Source organism: Sander lucioperca, chromosome 5 (assembly GCF_008315115.2).
Source record: "Sander lucioperca isolate FBNREF2018 chromosome 5, SLUC_FBN_1.2, whole genome shotgun sequence".
Classification (NCBI taxonomy): domain Eukaryota; kingdom Metazoa; phylum Chordata; class Actinopteri; order Perciformes; family Percidae; genus Sander; species Sander lucioperca.
The window spans coordinates 25,795,258-25,820,388 of NC_050177.1; the positions used below are offsets into that span (position 1 = coordinate 25,795,258).

A 25,131-nucleotide genomic window follows, 5' to 3' on the forward strand; every position below is an offset into this window, starting at 1 on the left:
TTTTGCTCCATTCTTCGCTCTCTCTTTAGCTCCTTTCTTTTCTTTCGCTTCGTTTTATGGTTCTGCACACGGTGTGTGCGTCGAGCATGTGGGTGTGTGTGGTAGAGCTAAGAAAAGATGAGAGAGTGACGGTGATTTTCTTCGGAGCGAGTAGTGACCGTAGAGTGTTAGTGAGAGAAACTTAAGTGTCTCCTCTGTTCTTTCTGACCACGGTGGAAAATCTGTAGCAGGAAAAGTTAACCCTCTCCTTGATTTCATGTTGTTTATGGAGAAGGAGAACCAGGAAATGAGTCGGGGGAAATACAACGCTACCAAGTGATGTGTATTTTTCGAGAGGTGCATCAAAGAGTATAGACGTAACAAGAGGAGAAACTCAATGGAACTGCAGCTCCGCCATCTTGGACTGAATGTAACACAACATTCTATTGAGTTTCTCCTCTTGTTGCTTCTATACTCTTTGGGTACATGTCGGGCGGGATGCAACGCATACAAAATATCGCGTAATTATCGCGAGACTTTTGGTATAATATCGCGCAACGTGATATCGCGATAACGATATTGAGTCGATATATTGAGACCTCGCAACTTCTGTAACATCTTTGTTGGCAGTCGCACATGCGCAGTAGCTAGGTAAGCTCACAATTGCTAGCTAGTTGTTTCTCCAACTTCGGCCTGTACAAGGCAGGATTAGCCGGGAGACTTCTTCTAAACTAGGGCGCACTTCCAATTTTGCGTGGAATACCTGCAGAACAGGGACATGTAAGTAGTTCTATACAATTTATTTTGTAGATTAGGGTGAATTTGTGTGTGTTATAGCAGTGTTGTGCCATTGAGAATGAGCTAGCATGCTAGCGCTAGCATGCTAACGGTTAGCCCCCTAACCCCCTCGTTTCAGCTACTGACGTAGAAAGCCGTGCAGATTTTGAACAGGTCACCCGGAGACTGAAGGCAGGACACATTCAGAAACCTGTATCTCACTCAAAACAGCATGGATGTTTTTTTTTCAAAGTTTGTATGTGTGTGGAAGCACTAGAGACACAAATAACACCCCAAATCCCAGAAAAAGTGTTTTTTTCATAATATGGGCACTTTAATATTATAATAATTGTTTGTTGCAACCCCAATCATGCCATTTTGTTTCTATTCTCTTACATTGCTGATTATATCTATGATTCATAACTATCTGCATAAAGCACTGTTAATGTTCTTGTGTACAAACTTTTCTCTATAAAAAAAAACTTAATGTGCCTTGCATTGCACCACTTGTCATACATGCATGCAAACCAGAGTTCTGGATTCTTAACCATGTTTTTCATACACACTATACTGTGCAGATAGTGGGTTGTCTTGCATATACTACACCACATTTCGGTGCTTTCCTTTATCTTTGCTGTTTGTGTACACCACCTAGCTAAGGCTAGTTTGGCTGAATCAAATCTGTCCAGCTGCAATGCCTTTTGTCTTCTAGCCCCTTCTTTCTGTCTCTGAACCCCTTCTCCATTTGTTTCCCAATTAGTGTTTCTTTTATTAGAGCACTTTAGCTTAGACCTTCCAAATGACTGCCTCTCCCGCTCTCTCTTCAAGCCTCTGGTTTTATCTCTATCTGGCAGTACCACTTCCAGCTTTCCTCCACCTTGTCTTTCATCTCTTCCCTGTTAGCCTCCCCACTCATCTCCCACTAGAACAGCCTGAAAGCTCTCTCTCTCGTTCTCTCTCTTAAGCTTCCCTCTTTCTCACTCTCAACCTCCTTCTCTCAACCTCCTCCTCTCAATCTTGTCAAAACACCTTTTATCAGATGAGATTTAAAAAGGAACACTCGCCGCATGCTGTGCGGGCGCACACATTTAACAACATCCACATACAACATATACCCATAGACAACAATGGACCAACAGATCCCGTTGCTCTGGACGGAGACCATTGAAGGATAATAGAAGCACTTTTCCAGTGAGCGCCGAGCATTACTGCGCAGCCTCCAACTGAGAGAGACGATGTAAATGTGACGTGAGCAACCTGTCTGAAAGTTGTAAGTCTTCTGGTAGCTGTGCCAAGAGAAATCTCGATCATTCCGAATATTGCAGAGACGGAGAGCGTAGGTATATGTAAGGAGATAACATGGACACAGGCTAATTACTGCTAACTAAAATGCTAGTTAACATTAGTAATTAAACTTAAACAGCTAAGTCTGAACTGCCTGCGAGCTTCTCCTGTACTATACGGTAATTCCTCTACTATGCGACAGTAAGTCGTGTGGTTATGATACAATCGTTAGCCTATTTTTACAAAAACGTCTGCTATGGAGCCATAACGTGAGGTACAAGGTAATGGAGCCTTTTATACATTGTTGTGTTTCTTTAGAAATAAACAATGGACAAATAAAGTCTTTAAACGCTTCAGATGTAAAGTTATTCGCTGTCAAAGTTACGTCAAAATGAATGGCAGTCAACGGAATGCTAACATCGGGTGATCGTTTTGTAGCATCAAAATGGCGCCATAGGAGGTTCGAGCTCTGAAGCGAAGCTTACCCCCTTGCATATACCACCTCTGCATTACACAAACGCTGACTGACACACGCCATTGACACGTGATCATGACTGTGTTTGGACCAACACACTGGTTAAATAAATGAGTAGTACACACACACACACACACACACACACACACACACACACACACACAAGCAGAACATTCTTGTATTTCTAGAGCGTGTGATATTTCCAATCGATGCTGGAAGAGCTGACTATGGAGGAATTCAGTGTTTTGCTGAAGGACACTTGAGCAGGATGGATGGTCGCTGTCACACAGGATTGAAGACAGAGGTCCGGCAGCTAAAAGGACTGTTTCCCAGCTCACTAACCATTCGTCTCTGTGCTGTCCGTGTACTTCCAAGTGTGTGTCAGTGTAGTGTAGCAATGAGTGACAGCAGAGATAGTCAGAGGAAGAGGGTGTGTGACATGTGGGACATGTAGTTCCTATGGAAATACAAGACCCTGCTATGGATACAATTACAAGCCTACCATCATGTGCTATTCACAATAAATGCATGAATATTTCTGTAAAATCTGATTATTTTTGAAGCATTGGGAAATTATTTGCATGTGTGTACACTAATATAATTTCCTTTTTGCTCTTTAGCAGTTTAGTATTTACTTTGTGTTTTTACTTTGGATAACGCTGACAGCATGGAGTAATGTGCCCAGTAATTATCAACTGCACATCAATAAACATCTCAATAAAAAGTTACTTATTTTGGGCTACCTGCTAAGAAACAGGGTCTACTGTGTCTGTATTTCCAGGTGTGTGTCCCGTTGCTCACACTGCTTTCTGTTCGTTAATCTCATTATTCTCTCCATCATCTTGGCTTTGTTGGCAGCTTAACACAGGAATGGGATCAGGCTGGATTTGGTTTCCTTTTAAGGATACGGAGAACAGGTTCCTCACTCAATTCATAATTTTGCATCACTTACCTCACTTTACCCTACTTGTCTCTCTCCCCTATACCTGTCTCCATTTCTCTCTGATTATCATTGTCTGTCTTTCCATCTTTCTCAATATTCATCCCACTCGTTTCTCTTTGTTATCAATCACTCCCTGTCCCTTTTCTCCTCCTCCAAAACCCGTCTCTGCTCTTACTGATTAAATTGTGCTTTGTAAATGAAACAGAGTGGACTCATTTACCGCGTTTGTATTGATCTAGTCTGGATAAACGGAAGTGCATTTCCAAGATAATTGCCAGACATTGTGAGCCACACGTCCTTCCGCTCTCCGCTCTGTGTGTTGCCGTTCTCAAACTCTGTTCGCTTCGGGAAACAAATGCAATCAAACTTGGAGCTAGCAAACTACACGCTGAATCAGTTGAAATTGGCATCTGCTTACTCTGTAGCAACTAAAGTAAACTGCAAAAGACAATAGCATACATGCTGAATATGTGTTTAATTTCAGAACTTTAGGATTCTGTTGCCATACACAGTTTAATTACAGTTTTTCTCAATTGCTAAAACACTAAACCCTATTGTCTGAACCAAATGCTCAGTTGCCTGAACCCACTGATTGAATCAATCACTCTTTTGGCAAAACCATAAGCACTTTTCACCTGTTTAGACACAACTTGCCAACACATTTTCATTGTGATGCACCCGTGCTGCATAATGGTGAGCACAGGTGACAAAAGTCAAACACAATTAAAGCACAGGTGTCACCACTTGAACACAACAACTCAAAATTGATCACACTTGTGGCTAATGATGTGAGGGAACATATAAGCCAGTTCATAGAGCACTGGTTTGTGAGGTCCTACAATGGATAGAAATCTGAGAGGAAGAGTTCGTGTGAGAGGAGGTCGAGGTGGTCAGCGAAGACAAAGAACAGTAATATCTGATGAAATCAGAGCTACTGTGATTGACCATGTTCTTGTCCATGGTATGAGCATGAGGGAGGCTGGACAAAGGGTACAACCAAACATCAGTAGATTCACTGTGTCCACCATAATCCGAAGATTTAGAGAACAGGTAATTACCTTTTTTTGACATTATAGTACAGTATGTAAATGTTGACAGCAATTACTGTATGACATACTATATACTGTACCACAGTATACTGTAAGTAAATATATGTTTCAGTACATCACTGTACCAATGTACTGTAGTATTGTAATGGAGGGTTGGTCTAACTGTTTGTAGGCCTAGTATTCCATGTATATTTTTTGTAACTCCATGTTCTCTTTTTGTAGAATTGAAAGACTGCTACATGGGGGTGGGAAGACAGGTATGTTCTCCCCACACCAAGAGACCCTAATTGTTGATATGGTCCGTGAGAACAATGCCATTAAACTGAGTGAAATTCAGCAGATCATCATTGAGGACCATGTAAATTTTGAGGGTATCAACAGTGTCAGCCTCTCTACTGTTGATCGTGTCCTCAAGCGCAACAGACTGCGCATGAAACAGCTATACAGAGTGCCCTTTGATCGCAACTCAGACAGTCAAAGAGCAAAGATTCCAGTATGTACAGGTTGGCATATATCCAGACACATTCAATGTTGATTACTCTAAGTAGTGATTTACTGTAGTGGCCTAAATCACTTCTGTATCACTTACAAAACTATATCTATTTCTACAGAGGGTTTTTCAACTGGATGCAATGGAAAGATCCCATGAATACATCTACATGGATGAAACTGGGTTTAATCTCACCAAAAGGAGAAGGAGAGGCCGTAATGTGATTGGCCATCGGGCCATTGTTGGTGTTCCTAGGCAGCGTGGTGGCAATGTCACATTATGTGCTGCCATCAGCAATCATGGGGTTGTCCACCATCATGCCAACCTGGGGCCCTACAACACTAACCAGCTCCTCATTTTCCTCAATCACATGTGAGATGCTCTGTTAGGGCAGCAGGATGAGCATCCCATTTATGTTGTTGTTTGGGACAATGTGAGTTTTCACAGTGCCCTCCAGATTAGAGAGTGGTTCAATATGAACCAAGGTTTTATCAATCTTTGCCTTCCACCGTACTCCCCTTTCCTAAACCCCATTGAGGAATTCTTCTCCTCATGGCGGTGGAAGGTATATGAACGCCAACCTTACACCAGGGTAAATCTCCTGCAAGCCATGGGACTTGCCTGTGGTGACATAGGTGTGGAGGCATGCCAAGCCTGGATACGGCATGCCAGGGGTTTTTTCTCCCGTTGCCTGGCCAGAAAAAATGTGGCCTGTGATGTGGATGAAGTCCTGTGGCCTGACCCAGTACGGAGACATGATGCTGTGGCTGAGTAATGCACTTATTTGTATATTTTTGTACTTTATTTTTACATGGGCTTACTGTACACAAGTGGCAAACTCATAAGATTTCTGTTTGTTTTTACAAGTGCTACGTGTATATGCACAAGATTTCTGTTTTGTCTTTTTGTACAAGTGCTAAATGCACAGGTTTTTTTTTTGTTTTGCAACATGCATTTAGCCTACAGTGAACAATAAACATTTATTTCTCCAGCTACATGTCCTGAGCATTGTGTTTTCTATTTTTCTACGTAGTGTTTAGTGACTGTTCAGTAGTGTTTAATTTTGATTGACTCGGGGCATGATTTGACAACATAGTTCAGTTTTGAGCACAGATTGAACTGTTTTGAGGTGAAAGTTTGGTTTTGCAAGAAGAGTCTGAGGTTTTGTGAATGTAGCTTGAAAACTGGGTTTTGTGTTCACAGTTTAGAGAAAAGGAGAGCCGCTTTCAAGAAATGTGTCTTAGCAATCGAGAAAAACTGTAATTGTATGTTTATTTTGTACTATTTTTTTCAAGTGAATAGAGAATGAATAGTGAATAGAATCAAGTGATTCTATTCACTTTTATGTTTTAAAAGAAGCAGAAATGAAGCTGCATTATCTGACTTGTGTTACCTGGATGATATAAATGGGTGATACAAGTGAGATAAGTGGGTAGATTATGTTTTTAATTTGTGAGTTCAGTGCCTTTTTTAAATATGAGGCAACTTGATTCTTACCCAATGCCGAGCAAGACACTAAACCCCAAGTTGGCTATAATCTGCTATAAGGCCAGGAGGAGCTGGGGACTGATTTGGTTGATTCCCTCCACCACCTGAGCTACATTCACCCACTAGTGACAGCTGTCACGAAGGTTTCTTTCTCGCTTTTTTCCTCTCAGTCTGTATGAATCTCTACAACTCTCACCATCTCTTATTTTGTGTGTGTGTGTGTGTGTGTGTGTGTGTGTGTGTGTGTGTGTGTGTGTGTGTGTGTGTGTGGTTCCTGATGAGGTTAAGCACATGATTAATGGGTCTATCTAACAGCATTTACACTGCACTCATCTCTACTTACCTACACACAGGAGCACACACGTACACACTCTTAACAACACACATACACACGTGTTTGTCTCTCCTGCACCTCGTCACCCAGGGCAACAGTATGTAAATGATATGAAGATGACACAAAGTCAATTAGGAGACCAGCGAGCTATGACTCTGCAGAACTCTATTAGTGAAGCACTGATCACCTCTCTGACTGTCTCTATGACTCCCTCCCTCTCTTTCCATCCTGTTATCTATCTAGGTGCGTGTGCGTGTGTGTGTGTGTGTGTGTGTGTGTGTGTGTGTGTGTGTGTGTGTGCGTGTGTGCGTGTGTGTGTGTGCAGAAATCCATTAGTAGTGCAGTGATCATCTTGCAGACATAGCTGTGCTTCACAGCTGACAGTCTGTCTTTTTGCATTACCTTAATCACAACATTTCTTGAAGTTTACATAATGTTGTAAAACAATTTGCACAAAAATAGACAAAAACTAAATGGGTATATGAATACTAGTTTGGCACTGACAAACTGCAGTGTAGGTGTTGGTTCTCAACTCTTAACCGGGTCAATTCCTTGAATATCTGTCAAACCCCAAAGGGAAAATACATTTACTTCAAAACAGGTCTAATGAAGTAAAAGTTATAGTTAATTAGGGCTGTCAAGCGATTAAAACAATCAAATGAATTACAAGCTTTGTGATTAATGAATCTCAATCAATCACATATACCAATATTTGCCTTGAAAAGCATTTCAAAATATCCAAATGGATTTTGGCAGATGAGTGAATCAATGAATAGACATTAGGCTGGACCTAGTCTCACATTGCCAGACATACCTCCACAGCGCTGTGAGGTAAGGTCTGGCTACACCACAGATACATTCTAAGATAGGAGAAATACACGCTCTGGGTTGTTTGCATTTCTTTTAAACAAATCACTATCGTCTTGGGTGGCGCTAAGCTCCGGACACAGTGACATTGGCTCTGCAAAATAGTCTCAGGAAGGAACTTGTTTTGGTGGAACATTTGTGCCCCACAAAAGAAAACAACAAAATATTAAATGAACTATGAGCTATATATATATATATCAATGCAAAGACGCGAATAGACGCAAATTGAAGACGCGAATGGCGTTAATTCCCATGAGTTGTAATATTTGAACTTGAGCGAGAAATTCAAAAGCCAATCAGTGTTTAGATTCTCCTGATGTCCTAAAGTTGTTGAAGCAGAAAGGGAGGAACGCATTACTGTAGCTGTCTGTGGCACCCAGAGCTCTATAGAACTTACTATTTGGACAGAGACCGGATGAAAAAGAAGCTTTATTTGGGAAAAGTAAGCAGGTAAGTTGGACTACCTGGTAAGTTCTGAAATTAAATATATGTTGTCTTGTTGATGGAGCGGCTCCAATGTTAGCACAGCCCTGATCGATCCGAACTCCATTCAGAAAACAAGCATTTTAAAAGTTGTTTGTTGTGTGTCAGGGTGATTCTAGGCCTTACTGACTGAGGTTTTTTATTTCCATCCAAGTCATACATCTGTAAAATGACTAAAATACACTGCTGTAACACATCTAGGTGAGATATAGACAACACAAGGCCATAGCCATCTGTCTCAGCTTACTACAGAAAAAATCAAGTCAAAGTATCAAGATTCAAAAATGGATTTTATATGATTTTTTTTCTACAGGTATGTCTGTCCGTTTTTCTTGGATCCATTTGGAAAGTTCAAAGAAAAAAGCCAAAAAAGTGCAAAAATACAAAACTTCTCAAAAACACACCCACATCAATCACACACATACTTGAAATAACTATATACATAAATATATAGAAATAAGTAATTATAAATGGTTCAGGGAGTGCTATGCATTAAAACAGTCCCTGTGTGTGCTTTGAAACAGCTACAGCCATTACAGGGTTAAAAATGTCATCATGTTGCATGGGCTCATTTGAATCGTCTCCTTATTGGCTAAAAAGGTAGGAGGGTCTCATAACATGAAATTGTAAGTGGCTGAAGCAAATGTCGATCGAAGCCCCCATAGATATATATAAGGGCTAGATGTCTTACGGCGGAGTCTCTAACGTCATCACCGGCGGCCATCTTGTCACATGCGGGCTTTGTGGTACCTGATGTAAGGTGAGTGATCTGCACGAACACAAATACTCTTATCTCGCTGAAATCTTGACGGATTTACAAACGGTTTGGTTTCTTACAAACGTTATTAACGTGGCTATAATTCTGGATGCTTGAACATGTTGAAATTGCAGCTTTTCTTTTCGAAAAACGACTTAATCGTGCAGCATAGTTGTGTATCACAACTACTTGCAAGTTATCAAGGCTGAGACCACAATCAAGCTGTTCAATTATATAGGTTTTACTGACACCAATAACGATTTTATGATGACTAATCTTTTGTCTAAATTACAATCTTTGTGGATGTGATTGTAGTTATTAGCTGGCTAATAACAAGAAGCTGTGAGTGTGGTTGTAGTTATTAGTCTAGCTGGCTAATGACAAGAAGCTTTGAGTGAGACCTAGTAGCAGCTAACGTTACAGTTTAGCTGCTACCCAGCAATTTTACATCAGTGGGAGGGGCAGAATTGCTCTTTTTTTTCAATATAACTTAAGATGCACATGATTTCCAATCGGTTTGGTTTGTTAAAAACATCTTACATTGTGATACAGGAAATTGCTGTCTTTATAAGAGAAGATGCCAGACTTTTGTGCAGCCTACGGATGCTCCAATCGCCAGAGTCTCAAAACGAGAGCCCGTGGGATCACCTTTCACCTGTAAGATATGACAATATTATGATGATATTTGGGATAATCGTTAGTTACTTAGTGGATATATGTACAATACAGGTCCTGTTACACAGGAACAGCGGGGCTATGACATAATAGTATTACAAGATTGTTGTTGACCCAAGGCTTTTTTTAGAAGTTTGTTTACACAATCGCTGAATGTTTCTTTTGGACACCTTTTTGTAACTAGTTTAGTGTGGTTGTCTTATTCTAAAGTACATACATGCATACATGATGCATACATGCACACATGCATACATACAATTACTCCAAACATATGATAATTTAGGTGTGTATTTTTGTCCTTACCGTTAATGTTGAAAGAAGGAAAAAAGGGTTGGAAATGTTGACAATAATTTATATATCTGGGTACATTTCTCACGTTTTTAAGGTTTCCCAAAACCAGAAAGATGAGGAGGCAGTGGGAACTTGCCCTAAGAAGGGACGGTTTTGTTGCCTCTGACAGGACATTGCTCTGCAGTGAGCACTTCAGGAGTGAGGACTTTGACAGAAGGGGGCAGAATGTCCGGCTTAAAGATGGTGTTGTGCCACCATTTTCAACTTTCCAGCTCATCTTTAAAGGGTATGTGTATCATTGACCAACACTAATTCAAGGTGTATAAGATTGATATATCAATATGTGATTAAATGTCACTTTAGTTTTTGTTACTGCAAGTTATATAATGTGCTGTTTATTACAGTACATTTTAGACACTCAAAACGTCTTTACTTATGTTTATTTTAGCTGGTAGCAACAAGAAGCACAACCACCTCTAGAAGAGCGGAAGACAACCTGCCGATGGACTTGTCTCAGGATGCACCTCAACCTGATATTGTGAGTATTTGCATGTGGAATGTCAAACAAATGAGAGCATCATATGGCTTGTTATATTAAATCCTTTATCTTGGTGGGACCCAGAAAGGTCTATGATGGTGTTAGTAGTCTAAGAGCCCAACATTATTTGAGGTGGTACTCTGTGTAAAAAGTTTGAGAACTACTGGCTATCTCACTTGCTCTGTCACTCATACACTTGAATGAATAAACATGTGTGAACATTGAAACTACACCCAGGGGTAGGCAACCTTTTCAATCAAAAGAGCCAACCCAGAGTTGGGACTAGCAAGCAGAGCTGCTGTCTGTTTAAAATTCTCCTCCTCACCTATAAAGCTCTTCATGGTCAGACCCCTTCATATCTTAAAGAGCTCATAGTACCCTATTACCTTTTTTTAGAACACTACGTTCTCTGAATGCAGGGCTACTTGTGGTTCCTATAGTCTCTAAAAGTAGAACAGGAGCCAGAGCCTTCAGTTACCAAGCTCCTCTCCTGTGGAACCAGCTTCCAGTTGTGGTTCGGGAGGCAGACACCCTCTCCACATTTGAGAGTAGGCTTAAGACGTTCCTCTTTGATAAAGCTTATAGTTAGGGCTGGATTAGGTGAGTCCTGAACCATCCCTTAGTTATGCTGCTATAGGCCTAGACTATCGGGGGATTTCCCATGGTGCACTGAGCTCCTCTCTTCCTCTCTCTCTCTTTCTGCACTCATTCATGTCCCATTAATGCATGTTACTAACTTCACTTCTTCCCCGGAGTTCTTGTGCTTTCTCGTCTCGCAGGTTCTCATGGATCATAGTGGAGCCTCCTGCCATGGTCCTGCTTGACTGCCATTGCCAATACTGTTGTTACTGTGCACCTGTCTGTCTCTCTGTCTCTGTCTCTCTTTCTGTCACCCCAACTGGTCGAGTCAGACGACCACCCACCTAGAGCCGAAGGGTCTGTCCTAGGTTTCTGCCTCTTAACAGGCAGTTTTTCCTTGCCCTTGTCTCCAAGGTCTTGCTCATGGTCGTACTGTTGAGTCTCTGTAAATAATGTTATACGGAGTTCGGTCTAGACCTGCTCTATTTGAAAAGTGTCCTGAGATAACTTTTGTTATGAATTGGCGCTATACAAATAAAATTTAATTGAATTTTTTTATCTCTATCCTCCATGTGTATACCTCCACAGTAGTGTAGTTCTCTCTACATGGTGAGGATTTCAACATGCAGCATTTCTTTATGTATATTTGTAAAGGGAAATCAAATGTCCCTTTTATAATAGTTTAAACTTGTTTAAAATAAACATGTAATAATTCAAATTATTTTAATATATTAGTAATATTCATATTATAAAAGTATATATATATATATATATATATCTCATGTTGCCATTCTGCACACTGAGTTTTAGTAGCCTATATATTGATTTAACATAAATACCTTGTGCATGTGTATATTCATTGCACCTATCTGTTTAATGTTATTTTCATATGGAAGTCCATGGTTATAATTATTCATAAGTATGCAGTGTCATAACTACATCTCTGACGTTTATAACAAACCAAACCATTTGAAAATCGGTAGAAAATTGAGCAAGTTATGGTTATTTAAAAAGTACATGCACTATTAAAACACAATGTTACAAGTGAGCGAGCTGACTGTGGCAAGACGGCCACCAGGTGCGGACGTCGACCTCCATTGCCCAGCAGCGCAGACGAGACATCAAGCCTTTATATATATCTATGGAAGCCCCTGTGACCTAGATCGACTGCCTACCTATCATTGGGCTTTCAGCTGGCTATCTCCGGCTCCTGGGAACGGATTGGCTTATGAGAGGTCTTGTTTGCTTTGTAAGACTTCAGAGAATAGAATGGATGCCCTCATTGGCCGTTAGAAGTCTAATGTGAGACGAGAGATGCGTTTAAAAAGCCTGGAAGTGGAATAGCGTTGGTCTTTTTTTGTAATTCGGGTCTCGTAATTTCAAGATTGTGAGGCAAACAGCTAGTTTTGGATAAAATGGCTTGGATATTCTATTTCTTTGGAGTGTTGGCGAGGTATGAAAAAAATGTTTTTGGGACAATATCACCAATGTCGATAAAGGGAGAATGAAAAAGGTATGAATACACACTCGACTCTTGACACCAGCTGCGCAGTGTACTTCTGTATTTCTTTATTTTCTTTAACTTGATTACAGTTGTAGAACTGCTATACATCATCTCATGCTTTGTGTGTGGGCTTAACTGAATCATGAGAGGCTAAGCTTTCAATTGTTGTGTTGCATGACCGTATATTTTGAAGATTTAATGCTTTAAAGTTATAACGAAATTTATGAGTGGAGGTAACAGCAACGCCACAGCGACTAAGTGTGCCATCCACGGTACACTGTTCTTAATACATTAATCACTTAAGACTTACTACATAACACCAGATGATCAAGGCGTGGGCCAGCAAACACAAGCAGAAACAAACTCTCACAGGGTACCTTAGAGCACCCGCACAGCTTCAATCTAACTACAGACAACTTTCTGCCAGTCTTTGACTTCACTTTTAAACTTGGGCAGCCGACTGTAGTCTCCAACTCTAAATAGCCCTTTATCCGCATCTGTCTGACCTCTTTTTCCACATTCAACTCTCACTGCAACAAATGTGTACTATCCATTTTATGAGGTGCAAGCCCAGTGTCCTTTCCCTTTCAAACTTCTAACCTTTTTCTAAAAACATCTCATCTTAAATCATGCATGACTGTACCTTCGCCAGTCACAGTCGGGCAAAATGGGGAACTGAAGCACACCTGTGTCTGCTCTATTTTTCTTTCCCCTCTTTCATCTTTCCATCCTGTACGCTCTTTCAGTGTGTATTGATGAAGTTAACCAAAGTGCTTTCTTCCTTCCCACTCTATTCTTCTATCTCGGTTCGATATGATGAGCTCTTCCTCTTTTCCTCCTTTCTCTCCCTCTCTCTCTCTCTCTCTCTCTCTGTCTGTCTTGTATCTGTGTCTAGTCATGCGGCTGACAGCAAACCTGTCCTTATCGCAGATGCTTTTTGTCCCTCCTTCTCTTTTGCTCTCCCTCTTTACTTCTTTCCATCAACCCGCTCCTTTATTTTTACCCTCTATCTTCTCTTTCCCTGACTGTCGTCCCTCTCCTCATTTCCGTCCCTCTGCCTTTGTGTGACCGGTTGTGCCGTTAACAGCGAAGGCAAGCAGGTAATTGCTGCCCACCAGGTGATTCACATGGTTCACTGAGTCTCTGACTTGCCCCGGCCGAGCTCAGATACACACAGACACGGCCAAGGCTCACAGTCTTTCACCTGCCATCCATGGAGTGCATTCATACCAGTTAGTTTATCAACAAAACTACAAAAAAACAGGGAGCAAGGAGCATGGATCCCTCACATCAGGACACAAGTTCCTTTTACTTTTTAAGCATTGTGATGTGGGCTTGTGTAAGCTGAGTTGTCGCATTTTTTACGTATGCCCATTACCTTAACTATGAGCCAAGGATTTCTATGTTCTTCCTTCACAGATAACAGAGTGTACCTTATGTAGGAAACACCCTGTGTGTATAACATGAGAAGCCCATATCCCCCAACACACACACACACACACACACACACACAAGATTGGATTTCCCTTCAAGGTACAATCAAAATCCATATGACGTATGCAAAATAAACGGCAAAAAACATGTTAATTCTCTACACAAACATGCACAAACAACATCCCAACTCACAGACACATGAAAAAAAAATTAAAAATCTCGGCGCTTGCCATAACACACATCACACATGTACCGTAAACACACCTCAAGGAAAGTATGTTGAAAGTGAAGCCTGTGCAGCTGTGTGGGCTGCAGAACGTGTTATCAGCATCAGACAGTTTGAGTTCCAGATAATTGAAAGGAGTTGAGGAATCTGTCTCACTCTGTCAAACCACACACACACACACACACACACACACACACACACACTTCGGGAAAACCAGCTTCAATTACTTGTCTTTGCTCTCTCATATTATACAGCTCTTTAACTATCAAAAAAGTTTCCACTGCACTGCGTATAAACGCTAAACAATTGTTTAATACTGTAAAAAGCTGTTATGCTATCGCCAAGAATGCACAGTGATGTGATGCTGCTAGTTTTGCTTTTGATGCAAGAAGTGTTGTCACGTAGAAATAACAGTGATTAAAATAAACTGATTTCAAATGTGAAGGTGAAAACGGTATTCACCTTTTTTCATTGTCATTTTCCATGTTTGTTTACATCCGCTGAGATTTAATGCCTCCGCCGTTCCCTCTGTTTCTGTCTCTTTCCTTTGCTTGTATCTCTTTCAGGAAGTAAACTAAGTGTTGTCACTCAAACACTGTTCTCAAGTAACTTGCTCTTGCGTTTTCCTCTGCTGCACTTGTCTAAACTGTTGTTAGAAAAATGTGGCTGAAAAAACGATTTGGGCTCAAAGTTCAAACCCTCCCTGCCTCTTGAACTACATGAGTGCCTCTGCCAGAACTTCCTCTCCTGGGTTTCACTTTCTACTTTTTGACTACCAACAACAGTTGGATTTTTGTCCCTGTACCAGCTGTTTTGAGAGGAAGCAGTTGTGCTGAGAATAAATAGAGCAGCGACAGATTACTGAGTATAATAATTTGACAACAGTATACTTCTTCACACATCATGCATACATTTGCAAATTGGCCCTCCCAGAATCAGAGAGGCACAAAATTGGAGTAATGGTATTTCAGAGTGTATGCAGAATTACCACACAATAAACCACAAGAGGGTATTTTTTTTAAGTGATTTTACAACTGCTAAGAGCTGTTCATAGGCTCTGCAGTGAGGTTACAAATTATAATGCATAAAAAGGGTCATGTTCAATTCATGTTTTATGCTTTTAATCCATAAAAATTTCATTAAATTCTCCCACCACTACCTACCAGTTTCCTTACCATCAATCATTTGAAAACACAACCACTCAGGCAGACATCCTCTCTTGTTGTTGTTAAAATTCACTAAATGTTTCCTTTAACACTAGAACAGCCATGACGGTCATTTTGACCGTTTTGAAATTTATATTTGTAATAACTTGTGAATAAACAATAAACAAATAACTGAATAAAAAAATACAATCCTGCTGGTACCTGACTTTTCCTAAAGGAGTCTATATTTTCATTTAAAATTGTTTTTATATACATTACACAAAAGGCAAAGAAAATACAATCACTTTTACCTATTTTGGCCATATACGGTCATATTGACCGCCCAGATTTTCGCGGTACTCTTTTTAATCTTTCGCCCGGTTGAAGATGTATATTGGTTGCTTAGTAACTATCATCGTCTCTATCAGAGAAATGTCACAAGTGGTCTCGAGTAACAAGTGTGGGCATCACACATTCATGCAGCAACTGGCAGAGGAACTGAGAGCGGAGTTTATGGAGGAAAAAAGGGCAGCGGCGCACGGTCCGAGCAGCGCTGCACACCGCAGCAGACGCAAAAACAGAGGCAGTGCCAGGTTAGGTTAGGTTATAAATGTTCAAATAAGATACTGTTATGAGTTATGTTGAATGAATTTTCATAGCATATTTTTTGGATATGAATGTAGCCTATGAAATAATTACGGTTTACTATGCCATGATATGACTTATTGAAACACGTAGCCTATTAAGCCTACTACTCAAATGTATAATTAAACTCGTTAAAATTTACATTTTGGTGTTATTTCGTTTTCCTAAAGATATCGTAACACAATACATGCATTAATATCACAATTAGGTATTTATCATGAGAGATTATAGAGTTTGGAATATGGCGGTCAAAATGACCGCTCACGGCAATTCTAGTAGTTATGGAATTCCGGCACTTGTAGTGCTAAAGCCATTTCCTATCAGATTTCAGTTGTGGGCTCGATGCGGTCAACTCTGGTTGGATACTGACTGGACTCAAAGTGAAGGGCCAATGTCTTTAGCGTCAAAGCCTTTCACTTTCAGAGCTTCAGATTTGCCCAACAAACTCTGACTTCCCCTGATGGTTTCAAATGGTCCTGTCAGTTTTCCAGTTGGCACCCATTTAGTATAACAAAGCCTTTTACCCCCCCCCCCCATCTGTATTTCTCTCCATCTTCTCCTCCAGCCTTCTGAATAACTGCTCACTTTCCTTCTGTTTCTATTTCCTCATATATCTCCTTTAATATTTTCTTTCTTTCTTCCTTTAGTGTACCTGTTTCTGTCTTGATTTAGTTAATCTTAAGGCTATCCATACTGTAATTGAGATGTGACTTCTATCCTCAGTGGAGCTCAACCAAAATACAACTCGCTCCACTGCTGCTACTGCCTTAACTAAAATAAACCCATGGGACGAGGATAAGAGACAGACTTGACTCTGGGTATATTCATGTGTGTGTGTGTGTGTGTGTGTGTGTGTGTGTGTGCGCGCACATGTCTGACAGAAGACAGCAGCTGGAAAAGGGATGAAAATAAAAAAATATGGAAGACATCTTCTAGACTCCCCATTGAGAGAGTAAAGCAGGGGTGCATTTGGAGAGGAGGAATAAAAGGCAGCATAGACAGCTGGAGTTGTCTCCATCCATCTCGCATCTTAAGATGCAAACAGACAGGGGACTGAAAAAACAGGAGGATGGGATGTTAAAAACGATTCAGGGGCGTGAGAAGTTGACTGATGAAAATGGAGGCAGGTACAGAAAACTGAATGATGGGAGGATGTCAGAAATAACCGATGAGAAGAAAGTCAGCAGTGAGGATGCAGACAAGGTGAGAGAAGGTGAAACAACAAGAGGCAGACTTACTAAAGTGAAATGGTCTTGGCCCTTAGGGCTTATATTTTATTAGCTGAATAATCGCTATACTTTTACAATTAAAAACTTAAATGTATTCCATCTTCTACTGCTGTCTTATGCATGCAACAACATCTCCACTTTAAAAGTTTAGAGCAGTGGTTTCCAACCAAGGATACTTGTACCTCGAGGATATTTGAGTAGTTGCCAGGGGGTACGTGGACATATTGCGGAGCAGTTCAAGAAAAAAAATTGCATTTCTGATTTGATTAAAAACAACTATCCACATATTAAGTCAGCAAATACACCTGAATAACGTACATGAACAAAGTGATGGACAAATGGCTGAAACATTTAAGACCTCTTAATGAAAAGTCCAAATGGGTCCACTTTTCTTGAGGTCAAAGAAAATATTCACGACCCAATTATCAACGGTTTTATGACAGCCAATGTCAAATCCACTTTAATGCAATGTTAACACATAAAGCCAAAAAGTTTCTTTAAGCTTGATAATTAGGCCTGCCATGACATATTAATGACAGATTATGTTGTTTAGGTTCATGTTAAGTTGTCACAACAAAGACATTGACAGGTTATATTTAGCTGGGCTTAGATTCTTTGGCATGTTAAAGCATGTTGTTCAAGCTGACCTTTATCAGATGTCCCTTCATTATACAAAAATGTCTGTGAAAATAACTATTGGAGGAACATTTTTTGTTTCCACTGTCTGCTGTGTTTAATAAATTATTATAGGTCCCTAGATGTTTTCTGTAGCTACGTATTTTGCACAAGAAGAGTGTCTTATTTTTAGACTTGATAAAGAACTCCACTGGTAGTCAAAAACAGTTTTGGTTTACTTGCTGTTTTTACATGCTGGAACTAATGTTGCAACAGCTGCATCTAAACCTCCCTGCTAAAGCTGTATGATACGATTGGCCTTAGGGACCAGCCTGATCTTTTTTCCCTGACAGCCCCACCCAGCATTTTAAACCACTCTGACTCCACTTGTGTCGTATATGACAGCACAGGATAAATAATGCAGTGCCTCTTACAGTGCACATGCTCTTGTTGCTTCTTACAACACTTAGGTTCTACAGGAGTGCTTAAGACACAAAAACTGAAATGATGGCCAAGATGAGAAGAGGGAGATTAGCTAACGCTAGCCAACATATTTATATAAAAAAAAAGTCACATTTGAATAGTAATTTCAGCATTCGAATAGTATTGATTTTTTGTACTATTTGAATTGTATTTGACTTTCGGTATTCGTTCCAACAGCCCTTGTGTAAAGAGTTGAGAAGAGACTTATTTTTAGATCCAAAGAGGACTGTAGGTCAATGCAGAAGCAGATACAACAATATTTGGCTTTTGGGCAATCAATGATGATCCGAACCAGGCTTTTTCAACTACAAAAGTCTGAAAAGCTGTTTTGATGTCTATGACTTCAAGTCAGAAAAATGTTTTTTTTGGATCAGAGTGCCCAATTTTACTGTTCAAAAACCAAAACTCACGGAATTTCAGCTGTGGTCTCAGGGTGAGAATGCAGACTTTCTCTCACCAACCTATAGTTACAGCATAAACTGGCACAAATTGAGTGAATTTTTTTACATTATTGTTGATTTATTGAGTCATGTCCCTCACGTCTAAATGGGAATTGAAACATACCGCAAAAATGCGGCAATGTGTTTCCACGGGTCGGCTAATGGAATAATCTGGGATCCCAGCATGACAAATAAATGTTCTGTGTAGCAGGATAGACTGAATGTGATAACATTCTCCTTAGGGTTTCCAGCTCCTACAGATTATCTGTGTGATCTGCAAAGAAGATCTGCAGTAGCTACCACTGCATGCCAGCAGCGCCTTTTGAATTTCCAGGATCTGGAAACACCTACAGTTTGTTTTGACAAAGACAAGGTTTTGATATTACGAGGTATTACCATCAGTATTCCCATCAACAGAGAGTGTTAATTTAAAGATGTGGTAGGCACTTTAGTTTTGGCATTGTTGGGCAAAAGCTCCAAAATAATGTTTCAGCATATTGTATTTCAATAGTCTGAGGAAAAAAAACCTAGGCTTCTGCACCTCCTCTTGACTCCTCCTGTTTCCAGGCTTTATGGTGCGTTCATGCCACCTCGGAATAACAGGGACCGCCCCCGTGATTACGTTGTTTTTCCGACTACCAGTGTTCACATGGTTAGGATGGTGAGGATGCGTGTTCTTCTTCTTCTGTTATATTGGTGTTTGGCATAACAACTTGTTGCATCACTGCCATCAAATGTTGGGCATAGCCTATCGCATCAGGTGTGTGAAAACCTGGTGAAAACATGGAGGCTACAATCATTTGCTGCTGTTTTGTTATGCGAGCATACAAACAGCACATCGTCAGGTGTTTGTGTTATCTGCAGGACAACGAACAGGAAAGGACACAGATAATGTGTTGTTTTTTTTTTTATACATAGGCCTATTTATGAATAATTTGAAACATGTTATGTCTGTGTATGTTTCTCAGCAGAGGCATTTGTCCACAATAAACAGTTTATTGTCATTGAAATATGTTCAGTGAACCAAAGTCGCCTACATCAAACGTCAGTTGTCAACAACGCGTCACCAACTGGGAAACTCGGTTAGCAAAATCTGGCCCGAGTTTCCCACCTCTGATTCCGACAGGAAGGGACGTGAATGATGACGTTTTCACTCGGAAAAACGTTTTTCCGATGTCCATGAACGCACGGATAGATAATCTAGCTGTGATGGGACACTTCTGGTCAATCTCCGGTCATTTCAGAGCGAACAAGCGTTCCTATTGGCTGTTCTGCGCAATGTGTGTGGCCGTGTGACACAGGGCAAGAGGGAGCGCTGTAGGAGGAAGTCTCACTCCACTTCAAATTCTGGCTTCTTTTTTTTATTCTACACACTGCAGCTTTATGCTATAGCAGTGTACAACCGTAATTCTCTGCTCAGCATATGTAAGCATCTTGATACACTTTGTTTTCTTGGGTTGGCTTCAAAAAGGTGGGTATAAACAGAGAATATTTGAAATGAAAATGCAAAAATCAGAGTCTTCAATTGCTCCACAGAGTGTGCATTATGAATAATCTGATCCTGGCACATATAGTAAATCTCTACATGTATGTTCTGAAAATATTTAAAATCATGTGGTATAGGATATGTTGGGCATCAGTTTTTTTCAGTTTTTCTATGATCTTTTGAAAGTAAAAAAGATAAAATTGCACTTCTTGCATGGAACTATATACACTAATGATACTGCTTAAAGGGTAGGTGCTGTGAGCCAGGTAAATACTTTTTAAATATGATTGTGCATTTGTTGGTCCTCATGTGAAAGTCTTTGCAGCTTGAAGTGAAAGAAGCCCTTGCTTATGAGTCTTTAAAGACTTTGCAAATGACTGTAGTTATGGCTAAATCTAGAAATATTGGTGTAAATTGCATGGTGCAAAAGCCTGCTGCTATGGATACCATAAGCACATGTTGAAACCAGAAATATCAAAATGTATTTTGTCTGATTAATCTCTGTATGAATGTATGTGTAAATACCTACAATAACAGAAAAGAGAAAAACAGTCTAATCCTCGAAGCTTCACCATGGATTCTTGCCAGGTTTATTCCATGGGTTGTCAGATTGTGATAATTTTTGATAAATGTACAGGGAACATGCTGGCTTTAATTTGGAGGTTCTTAAAACATTTCAACCCACGACCCACGTGAACCTTTTTTGCTCTCATCCAAAGACTAAAAGGCGAGGTTAAATATAATAAGCACATTGGTACTCTTGCCATGTGTGAAAGCACCACAGGTAGGTGGCCCTAGGCTGAATCGTATTCAGGAATCATTTATAGGGAGCTTGCTTGAAGCAAGTATAGGCTGGCAGAAATGGGTGAAATGGCTCCCAACAGGTTACAACAAATGTGAACAACCAGGGCTTGACATTAACTTTTTTGAACGTAAATGAGCAATGAAAATCACTGCCGACACGCGTCCTCGGTGACGGGAAAGCGCAGTGCACAGACCAAATGTCCTGCTAAATTGTCCTGCTGCACGCTCTCTCTATACTTTAATACAGTATACAGACGCAACTGTTGCCTCGGCTTGCCATGTCGCGTGCATGCACTGAACGGAGCTCTCGGGGATATTTTAAGGAATCACAGCGCTGCACATTGGGTCACAGCTGTGTTCCTGTGTCAGGCGGCGGCACAGCACTCCAGCCACCAGTGTTACAATATAAAGATATGCCACCCGTCAAAGTGGCTAGTGAGAGTCCGAGTGTTACCCTCCACTGCCGAAATCTACCTGCATTTGGGCGGGTTGGTGTGTGCTGATGTCAAGCCCTGTGAACAACTGATGACAAAAAGCATGTGGCACATTTGTCCGTGTGCTGTAACTAATGTATTTTTATGTTAATTTAAATTATCCCTCCAATAGCTTTCATGATTATAAAAAAGCTGATGTAGTGCTATTACAGCTGCAGGCCTGCAGACCTGCAGTGGTTGTCTACTCGTCTCCTGTAGAGTAACAAAATGTGCATATTGCATTCACACTTTCATGAATTTCATGCACTGTCACGGTGAAATAACATGAGTACTCAGACAACAAATCAGAGAGAGGCTAGTCTTTCATAAAATGTAGTTCACCTACTTTGAAATGAGGAAGAACAGCCAATGCAGCTTTAATTGCAAATGCCTTTCGGGATTTTCACTGTCTCCAACTCTCAAACACAGACTCAGTGATGATTTGATGGCAAGATCTCTTGACTCTGCTTTCCGGAACACACATTTTCTTTTCTCGTTTTGATTAGAAATGTCAGTGTCAGAAGCTGATGATGTTTTCGGCATTACTTTTGATAAAGAATAAAGAAATGATCCGTAGATGTATCTGTACTTACTCTATTAGGAAGGCAAGAGGCAAGAAATAAACATGAATGTTTGACCTTATTGATCCATAAGCTACAGATGATATGACGCAAGACATAAGATATAATAATAAGAGTTTATTGTATCAAGATAAGTTGACTTATGTTCATATAAATGTAGTCAATATGCCTCCAGTTCCTAGCACTCCTCTCATATTTTACAGATTTTAAAACAGACTGTTAGTTTCAGCTTTAGTAAAGCATTTCATATTTTCGGTATAATGATATACATTTGATATGGTGCTTTGAGTATATAATGCACTCTTAATTAACACGGTAATGTTATCATTTGCCTGGGTTAAAATGCAATTTCTATTTTACTTAATTCTGGGCTGGAAGAGTTTAACAATTCCCACCATATAAAGCTTTATACATATATATATATATATATATATATATATATATATATATATATATATATATATATATATATATATATATATATATATAATAATTACAGTATTTACAGTTAGGTCTCAGTGATTGAGTTGCTACACTCTGCTAGGTCAGCACCATATAGTGCACAAGGAAAAGACCACCATTGAGTATTTAATAATGCATAGAAAAGTGTTAAAGAGATTATGAGTAATGTAGTAATGCTGCTGGCAGCACTATCAGGCTAAGAGGCTACATTACTGTGGGGAAAGCCAGATAGTCTGAAGAGGATTACATAATATCACCAAAGGAGAAGCGACTTATGCAGGGATATGACTAATGCACTTCCCAAAAGGCAATAAGCCACTGGCTGGGAAATAAACCCTATGGACCTGTGTCCACAAATCACCTTTATTTATTTTTAGCAAGAAACCTTTATTTATTTTTAGCAAGAAGTGCTTAACAGCTGAGGCCACTATCGTCTCCATCTTTAACTGGAAAGTTTTTAGCTTTCAGGAGCTGGCACTGAGGTGCTAGAACACATGCCGACGAGTGACAATGTAAGAAGACGTCCTCAGGGGGAAGTATTCTTTAGCCTAAGGAGGAGAATGACACATACCCATGTAGGAGATCTTTCATCAGGCCATCAGGGATTTGGAGATTATGAGTAACATACAAGCATAAAAGCAGTGTACCAATGGCTGCTTTTTATTCACCGTAGGCCTGAAGAGCTTTGCTCTCATTATCTCTGTGGCCTAAAGATGGATTTAGCTGAAGCTTCAGGAATGGATTCACTCACAAATAATTGTGAATAAAGGCATCCGGCAGCAGATAAAAAGATTCAGAAAACTAAATGCATGCTTTGTTTTTCGTTAGGTATCTCCAATTAACATGTCTTTCATTTCAAAAATATTCTTTGTTCTCTCTCTCATTGAACTGCTAAATCTGATTAGGATAATACATAAAGGAAAACAGCTCCACCCTTGCATACTCTCATACTGTCATCATGAGTCTATGATATTCACTGTAGTTTTATCACAAGGTGCTGTATAAAATACTGTACTACCACTGCCTCTCTACCTAAGTTCTTTCCCTCTACTTCAGTAAACAAAGAGATCTCCTGTCAGGAAAAAAATGCATTGCCCTTTACTCAAAACACAGCATGTTTTAGGGTGCATTATATTATGATCTATTGAGGCTACTTTCTCTGAAGAAATTGGTGTCTATGCTACATCCCAAATATAAATGATCCTTGTATAATAGTTCTGTGCATTGCGGTGGGGTACTGCTCTTTGCTTTGTAAAGGGGCTGACACAAAAACCTAACATTCAGCAGTGATGCTTTATTTACTCAAAAATGTATCTGTATCAGTTCTGTCATCAGTCCACTGTAGCTGCTGGAATAATAAATACTGCATTACAAACATTGGAGGCCTGAAAATGCAAGATACATCAGCTTTTCTATTTTTCTATAATTTTACAATGACTCACAATAACACAGGAGAATTTGGGGGATAGTGTGCCACTTAGGGGCAGTAGAAAAAGTTACACATGACTGTAGAGTTTAAAAATGTTAAAACAATGCTGATCTTTGATGTCAATGTACTTTTTTGTTTTGATGTATTCACAATGAGTTAGGCAGGAAAATGGCATCCCTATCAATATCTTGCCCTCTGCAGCTTACTGTGCTAATTAGATCATGTCTGTCACTTAGCATATAGGAGGAAGCTCTTTGTTCACACGGCAGGAAGAACTATTGTTGTCTCTGTCTGGAGGCCGTCTGTTGATTAGATTAAGACCAAAAGACTAACGTGAAAAGAATTTGCTTCCACATGTTAGGATCTTATTTGTGACCGGAAGTAACCTCAAAACACATGGATTTGGAAATAACGCCTTCTTTTGGGCGACGACAGACCAATAGAAAAGGTTTTTATCCAAGGAACCACTCACAACTTCAAGGGAATATATTTGTGAAACTGAGAAATGTTTGGGACTGTAAAATGTAGAACCATGAGGGAAATACATCTTGCAGTCCGCTGCAGCATAAAATCCTGTTCTGTCATGTCATTTCGTTATTAAATCTTTTTGTTGATCTTCATTGGACAAAGCCTCTCCTTTCTCAAATTCAAGAAAACGCAACATGACACATCACCTTTCTAAGTTGATATAGCGAACAATTGCTGTTTACCCAGTCCCGGCGGCAAGGACGAGCATTTGGGGTCCGGGCCCGCCCATTGAGTCAACTGTGCCCGTCCTGGACAAGCCTCCATACCCAAACTCTGACTGGCTGAATGTAATGGATATAACACACTAGAGCTGGGCAATATATCGATATTATATCGATATCGTGATATGAGACTAGATATTGTCTTAGATTTTGGATATCGTAATATCGTGATATGGCTTAAGTGTTGTCTTTTCCTGGTTTTAAAGGCTGCATTACAGTAAAGTTATGTCATTGTCTGAACTTACCAGACTGTTGTAACTGTTCTATTATTTGACCTTACCCACTTAGTCATTATAGCCACATCACTGATGATTATTTATCAAAAATCACATTGTGTAAATATTTTGTGAAAGCACCAATAGCCAACACTGCAATATCGTTGCGGTATCGATATCGAGGTATTTGGTCAAAAATATC

The 25,131-nt window shown here is 40.0% G+C and overlaps 1 long non-coding RNA gene across 1 annotated transcript; it reads right to left on the bottom strand.

The window, feature by feature from the left end:
• Positions 1-24,118, bottom strand: LOC116048282. Its single transcript, XR_004104599.1, has 3 exons — positions 24,039-24,118; positions 10,595-10,601; positions 1-12 (listed from the first exon to the last, which is right to left on the bottom strand). It is a non-coding gene; the product is annotated as an uncharacterized LOC116048282 (long non-coding RNA).
• Positions 24,119-25,131: the final 1,013 nt, after the last annotated feature.